Below are 8121 nucleotides of genomic sequence, written 5' to 3'. Positions count from 1 at the left end.
CTCCAGGAGGCCTTCCCAGACTGAGCCCCCTTTGTACAGATTGTACAGATATTTGTACAGATTTATTACTCTAGTTTACTTGTACATATTTGCTATTCTATTTATTTTATTAATGATGTGCATATAGCTTTAATTCTGTTTGTTCTGACGATTTTGACACCTGTCTATGTGTTTTGTTTTGGTGTCTGTCTCCCCCTTCTAGACTGTGAGCCAGTTGTTGGGTAGGGACTGTCTCTATATGTTGCCAACTTGTACTTCCTAAGCGCTTAGTACAGTGCTCTGCACACAGTAAGCACTCAATAAATATGACTGACTGAATGAATGAATGGTTTTTATCCTGGCCTAGCCACTTGTCTGCTGTGTGATCTTGGTCAAGTCATCTTTACTTCTTTGTGCCTCAGTTTACTCATGTGTAAAATGGGCGTTCAATACCTGTTCCTTCTCCTGTTTAGATTATGAACCTCTTGTGCTCCAGGGACTGTGCCTGATCTGCTTATTTCATATCCACCCCATTACTTAGTAGTTTGGCATTTAGTAAGAACTGAACACCCCTCTCAGAATCACACCTGGAGAGTTTCCAGTACTCTACCAGTCTCAGCCTTTGGAGGGAGAGTCAAGCAGAGGCCTACCCATTCCCTTCCTAGCTTGGGCAGGGGCTAACAAGTGGAAGGCAATCTGCTACAAGTCAAAACCCACCTGTGCTGGGCAGCTGTGGCATGGCAGAGAGACGAAGGTGGAGGCTCAAGCATTGGTGGAAGAAGACAGTGGTAAATCACTTCTGTATTTTTACCAAGAAAACTCTATGGGTACACTACCAGAATGATTGCAGATGGAGAGTGGGGAGTTCTGGGAGGGAGATGTGACCATGGAGTCGCTATGGGTCAGTGACGACTTGACAGCATAAGAGAAGACAAGACAAGAACTTAACAAATATCACAGTTATTATCATTACTATTAGAGAAGCAGTATGGCTTAAGGGAAGGAGCATGAGCTTGGGAGTCAGAGGATGTGGGTTCTAATCCAGGCTTTGCCACTTAGCTGTGTGACTTTGGGCAAGACACTTCACTTCTCTGTGCCTCAGTTACCTCATCTGTAAAATGGAGATTAAGACTGTGAGCCCCATGTGGGACAACTTGATTACTTTATATCTACCCAGGGCTTAGAACAGTGCTTAGCACATAGTAAGCACTTAACAAATACCATCATTATAATTATTATGACTAACATCACATATTTTGAGCAACAGAGAACCTTTGCTAGAAGTGAACCCCAAATTTATCTAACTTTGCAGCATTACCTTCCAGCTGCCTATATCAGAGAAAGGGACAGTATACCAGATCTGACTCACTAGAAATTCCTGAACCATAAGGGAATCCAAATTATTTAGTCAATTATTTAATTTCCTTCTAAGAATTTTCTCTGAATTCTAAATAACATGTGGCCTGGAACCTAGCCCTTAAACTTTGTGCTATATGGAAGCGAACACTATAATCAGAAGAATGCCTTTGAGTTCAAGACATGATAATTTAGTTAAACAAAATACCTTGGATGAACCACAAGTGGAACATATCTCTTTCTTTAGCCCCGAGCAACTACGAATATGTCTTTAAAGTTGCAGCAGTAAATGCCATATCTGCTTGCAACCATTTCTTTATTCATCTTCTGTACATGCTGATCATACATGCTTATCATCCCTGATCATCTTTCTCAGTGGACTGAAGACTAAAGTTGAGTGTTGCTGCAGATTTTGTCAGCGGATTTTTTTGAACACCGTTTGCATTTTTGGGAATAAAATTGCTTGGTTAACATTACTTAGCACAGTGGTCTTCCAGGTTTGTACTCTTTCCATTGGACCACTCCACCTTTCAAGGAAAGGGTTGTTATAGATTACTGTTTCTTGGTAGAAATTGTGCTGTCACTGTCCCAGGGTTGGAGATAACAGATAGCAGATACACCCTTTAGCTCCTTATTGTCATCTGGGGTCTGTTGTTCTTTCTCATTCCTTTCATACGAAAAAAGAGTTAGAAGAGGAGGGAGGTAAAGGGGAAGAAGAAGGTCCAGGTAGCAGTTACAGGGGTCTGGTTGTTCCAGTGCCCAGGGCCGTGAGTCTCCCATTAGGAGCAATAAATGAGCTCCAGGCCTGAGACTTCAGGGCTTAGATTTGGTGGATAGGAGTTCATTACTAGACAGTCAGCCAGTGAATTGTATTTATTGCTCACTGTGTGCAGAGCACTGTACTATGCACTTGGGAGAGTACATTATAGCAATATAACAGGCAGATTTCCTACCCACAATGAGCTTATAGTCCAGAGGGGGAGACAGACATTAATATAAATACATACAATTACAGATATGTGCATAAGTGCTGTGGGGCTGGGAGAAGGTGTGAATAAAGGGAGCAAGTCAGGGTGACACACAAGGGCGTTGAAGAACACAAAAAGAGGTTTGCACGGCATCACTCATTCTTGCTCTCATCCTTGCCAGTTGTGCTCTTGTTAGGGACAGAGAACAATGAGCAACGAGTAGGGAGACTGGAGAACAGGAAAGGTTTTTTTTTTTACTAGTTTAGGCCCCATTTAAGGTCATAGTGACCCCAGCATGGAATCGAAGCACTGCTATAGGGCCATGGTCCAGAGGGTGGCTGCCTGGAGAGCTGCTCTGGTCATCCTAATATGGTATATTGGAATATCTAAGAGGTGTTTATTAGAGGAAAATTTAGATTTTACAGTGTTCTTTTCTAATCTTTTAGGCATTCTCTCAGGAGGAAGCAGAGTTGGGGAGGGGAGACTCAGGGGGGAGGAAGACTTGGGAGCCCCCATTGCTTTTGGGTTGGCACCATTCATTCATTCATTCATTCAATCAATCATATTTATTGAGTGCTTACTGTGTGCAGAGCACTGTACTAAGCGCTTGGGAAGTACAAGTTGGCAACATATAGAGACGTTCCCTACCCAACAACGGGCTCACAGTCTAGAAGGGACTGTGGTTTCCTTTTCTGTGGAACCAAAGCGATGGGCTTCAAACAATCAGTCAGTGATGTTTAGTGAAAGCTTACTCTTCACTATTCAATATTCAATCACATTGGTTGTTGCGTAGGGACCGTCTCTATATGTTGCCAACTTGTACTTCCCAAGTGCTTAGTACAGTGCTCTGCACACAGTAAGCACTCAATCAATACGATTGAATGAATGAATGAATATTTATTGAGCACTTACTATGGACAGAGCACTTTACTAAGTGCTTGGGAGAGTAGAATACCAACAGAATAACCTTCCCCATTGCCACTGTGAGTTAAGCCTTGAGTGGCAGAAGGTGTGGGGAGTAGATGAGTGCTGCAAAGGTTAGAGCCTAGAGAAGAAAATCCTTGAAATCACCACCTCAGGCCTCACAACCCCACAAGTGTAGATTCATTCATTCATTCATTCATTCAATCATATTTATTGAGTGCTTACTGTGTGCAGAGCACTGTATTAAGTGCTTGGGAAGTACAAGTTGGCAGCATATAAAGTCGGTCCCTACCCAACAACGGGCTCACAGTCTAGAAGGGGGAGACTGACAACAAAACATGTAGATGGGTGTTAAAGTCGTCAGAACAAACAGAATTAAAGTTATATGCACATTATTAACAAAATAAATAGAATAGTAAATATGTACAAGTAAAATAAATAGAGTAGTAGATCTGTACAAATATATATACAAGTGCTGTGGGGAGGGGAAGGAAGTAGGGTGGCGGGGATGGGGAGGAGGAGAGGAAAAAGGGGGCTCAGTCTGGGAAGGTCTCTTGGAGGAGGTGGGCTCTCAGTAGAGCAATGAAGGGAGGAAGAGAGCTAGCTTGGCAGATGTGTGGAAGGAGGGCATTCCAGGCCAGGGGGATGACGTGGGCCGGGGGTTGACGGCAGGATAGGCGAAAACGAGGCACAGTGAGGAGGTTAGTGGCAGAGGAGCGGAGTGTGCGGGCTGGGCTGGAGAAGGAGAGAAGAGCGGTGAGGTAGGAGGGGGCACGGTCATGGAGAGCCTTGAAGGCGAGAGTGAGGAGTTTTTGCTTGATTCATAGGTTGACTGGCAGCCATTGGAGATTTTTGAGGAGGGGAGTGATTACATGTCCAGAGCATTTCTGCACAAAGATGATCCGGGCAGCAGAGTGAAGTATAGACTGAGGTGGGGAGAGACCGGAGGATGGGAGATCAGAGAGGAGGCTGATGCAGTATGTGTTTTACAGATGTAGACGTATGTATTTGTTAGCCATTCCTTCCAAGACCCAGACCAGACAATTCTGGTCTGCAGCCTTGTCAGACCTGAGGAAGTATGAGGCACAGACAAAGGGTTTCATCTTTCGCAATAAAAGTTTCAATAGCACTACCCACATCAGTTACTCCATTCTGCCGGCTTTCCCTGCTGACTCAACCCTGACCCGCCATGCTGGATCTGTTATTTATATTTCTCGAAATGGATAGCCGCGTGGGAAGGTAACCAAGCTGCAAAAATACAATAGCTCCTTTGCAATCGAGGTCAGGTATTGTGGTGAGAGGGAGGGGATGGGGCCTGGAGGATGGGCGATAGAAAGAGAGGGAAGTAGACGCATCTGTAGTAGCTTCTGGTAATTTCCCTCTAGTATTTCTAACATGTTTAACAGGTTGAGGGGAGGGGGAGGGTGTAGCATTTTTTTCCAACTAGAACAATGCATCTACTATTTAAGGTGTTTTCTTGAAGTTTAAACCACTGAGCTACCACCCTCATACAACCCCAGAACCTGAAACTTGACCTTCCTCATTTTAACAAAGAGACTGATGCTGCAGGTCAGTAGCACAGGTGGGAGGAGCTCATACGGATGGATTTCACATTTCCAAATTCATTAGACCACACTGCCTTTTCAAGGGGTGAAGACAGGTGTGTTTGTAGTACGAACAATAGCAAAGGACTCTGAGTACTACTAGTATAATGGAGAAGCCACTCACAGGGGCAAAATGTCATTTCAGCAACTAGAAGGAGATCCTGGTGAAACATTAAATGGATTTGAACATTGCTAGTTTGAAAATCATCAGCATGCCCCAGAACAGCTTTGGAACGCCCATCTGTTTCATATTTGCAGAACGCCTTGTTCCTACAATATGTGCATGACTGACTTCTCATTGTGTTCCTATGGCAGGGAAAAGTGGCATTTCCAAAAAAAAAAAGGCACCAAAAAAACCCTAAGGCCGCAGCTTAAAAGGGAAAGAAGAAAGAGAGAAAGAAGAGAGGAGGGGGAGGAAGAGGAAGTGAGAGAGGGAAAGAAAAACACAGCGAAGCAGAAAGTCTGAAGTTTGCATGCCCAACCTAAGTCACTGGAATTCCTTTTAAGGTTTATCTTGTGGTAAAGTCACCCAGAGGCAGGTGTGACTTAATTGTGAAATTAAGATGGGAAATTGATGACATAATTCTAAAAATATGTAAATAGAGCATCCTGAGACAAAAATATCTGGAACATTCACCATCTCCCTTCAACCACCCACAGATTTACAGTACATGCACTCAGACTGACTGATCTCGCTGACTCGTCCCACAGTTTAGCATTAACTCTTCAGAGCCCTCACCATTTCGCAAAATGCTCTGATCCTTGGGATTTGGGGGGAGTTGACAAGGTTACAAAATTCATGTAGATATTATAAAATATGCCTCCTCATCTGCCTCAAATAATAATAATGGTAAACGTGGTATCCCGGCTCTGCCACTTGTCTGCTGTATAACCTTGGGCAAGTCACTTCACTTCTCTGGGCCTGTTACCTCATCTGTATAATGGGAATTGAGACTGGGAGCCCCTGTGGGACAGGGACTGTGTCCAACCCGATTTGCTTGTATCCACCCCAGACCTTAGTACAGAGCTTGACACATAGTAAGCACTTAACAAATACCATTATTATTAGTATTATTATTTGGTAAGCATTTACAATATGCCAAGTACTGTATTGGATACAAAATAATCAGGTCAGACACAGTCTCTGTACCACACTGAGCTCACAGTCTAAGGTGGAGGGAGACCAGGCATTAAATTCCCATTTTACAGGTGACAAAACTGTGGCATAGAGAAGTTTAGTGACTTTTCACACAGCAGGCAAGTGGCAGAGTCAGGATTAGAAACCAGATCCGGGGACACCCAGGCCTGGGGCCACATAAGGGGCCCTCTCTTTAGAGCCATACTCTTCACAGGGCAGTGCTATAGATCTGAAGAGTTAAATAGCTGACCGCTCCAATTCTGACAGGGAATCAATCCTGACAAGATGCAGCCAAATTATGTAGGCCCGGGTTTCACTCAAACCTTTGAGAGGAAGTCCCTGGTAAAACACTAGCCTATGAGAATCTTCTGGAAAGGAGGGAACAGTGCTTAGTTATCACCATAAGCTTCCTCTTAGCATGTGGAGTACAGGAAAAATGTTGCAGGATTTCAAAGACTCCATCATAAACATTACCTTCGATAAGGAAAGGGACTGACTGTAGAAATTCCTAAAGGAGCTTATTGCTCTCTGCATTGCTAGCGGGCAACAAGCTTTCATTCATTCCTTCATTTATTCAATTGTATTTATTGAGTGCTTACTGTGTGAAAAGCACTGTACTAAGCACTTGGGAGAGTACAACATAACAATAAACAGACACATTCTTTGCCCACAATGAGCTTGAGAGGGTTTACCTTCTAGCAGTGTAGGAAAGCAGCATGGCCTAGTGGAAAGGGCACAGGCTTGGTAGACAGAGGACCTGAGTTCTAACTGTGGCTCCACCTCATCTGCTGTGTGACCTTGGGCAAGTCACTTAACATCTCTGTACCTCAGTTACATGGGGATTCAATCTTCCTCCCTCTGACTTGGACTGTGAGCCTAATGGGGGACCGGGACTATGTCCGACTTGATTATCTTGTATCGACCCTAGAGCTTAGTGCAGTGCTTGGCACATAGTAAGTCCTGAACAATATATCATTAAAAAAAGCTCCTGGAGAATACTGTTAAACACACATTACTTGAATTATAGTGTGACTTCATATAAAAATCCTCAGGGCAGCATTGGCAAAGCAGCATTAATTAGGTGGAGAGAGCACAGGACTGGAGGTCAGGATACCTAGGTTCTAATCCCACCTTTGACATGTGTCTGATCTGTGACCTTCGGCAAGTCACTTACTTCTCTGTGTCTCAGTTTCCTTAAGTGTAAAATAGGGATTGATACTTAATATTCATCAATCACTGAAATGGGGATTAATTAAAGAACTCAATCATCTTGTCCCCTCCTTCCTTACTTCTCTAATTTCCTTTTACAACTCAGTCTGCACACTTTGATCCTCCAATGCCCTACAACTCACTGTACCTCAATTTTGTCTAGCTCAACTCTCCCACATTCTGTTTCTCTCCTGGAACTCCCTCCCCCTACATATCTGACAAATGATCTCTCTCCCCACCTTCCCAGCCTTATTAATAGCATATCTTCTCCAAGAGGGCTTTCTCAACTAAAACCTTATTTCCTTGACTCCCACTCCTTTCTGCGTCACCCTTAAACTTTATTCACCCCACCCTCAGCCTCACAACACTTATGTACATTTGCATAATTTATGTACTTATATTAATGTCAGCTGCCCTCTCCAGACTGTAAAGTCCTTGTGGTCAGGGAACATGCCTATCAACTCTGTTATATTGCACTCTCTCAAGCACTTAGTGCAGTACTCTACACACAATAAGTGATCAATAACTATAATTGATTGATGATTGATCCATTAACTACTTGTCCTCCTTCCCCAGTTGGTACAAGGACTGTGTCTGATCTGAGTGCATTGTATCTACAACACTACTTAGTACAGTGCTTGGCACATAGTAAGTGCTTGAGAAATAACTTAGTACAGTGCTCTGCACACAGTAAGCACTCAATAAATATGATTGAACGAATGAAATAGCACAATTAATTAATTAAATGATCTTGAAAACATGATTGGTACAGGAAAAGCACAGAGAGCAACACCAAAACCTCTAAATTGTGCATAGCAGCTCATCGTGGGCATGGGATGTGTCTGTTTATTGTAACATTGTACCCTTCCAAGTGCTTAGTATGGTGTTCTGCACAGAGTAAGTGCTCAATAAATACTATTGAATGAATGAAAATGAATTTAAC

General features: G+C 43.3%; 1 non-coding gene across 1 annotated transcript; it reads left to right on the top strand.

Annotated features, from left to right (window-relative positions):
- Positions 1-548: 548 nt before the first annotated feature.
- LOC119935781 lies at positions 549-686 on the top strand. The gene has a single exon (XR_005453443.1). It is a non-coding gene; the product is annotated as a small nucleolar RNA SNORA7 (small nucleolar RNA).
- The last annotated feature ends 7435 nt before the right edge of the window (positions 687-8121 follow it).

Source organism: Tachyglossus aculeatus, chromosome 1 (genome assembly GCF_015852505.1).
Source record: "Tachyglossus aculeatus isolate mTacAcu1 chromosome 1, mTacAcu1.pri, whole genome shotgun sequence".
Classification (NCBI taxonomy): domain Eukaryota; kingdom Metazoa; phylum Chordata; class Mammalia; order Monotremata; family Tachyglossidae; genus Tachyglossus; species Tachyglossus aculeatus.
The sequence above is the reverse complement of the archived record's forward strand: the minus strand, read 5'-3'. Positions and strand labels throughout refer to the sequence as shown.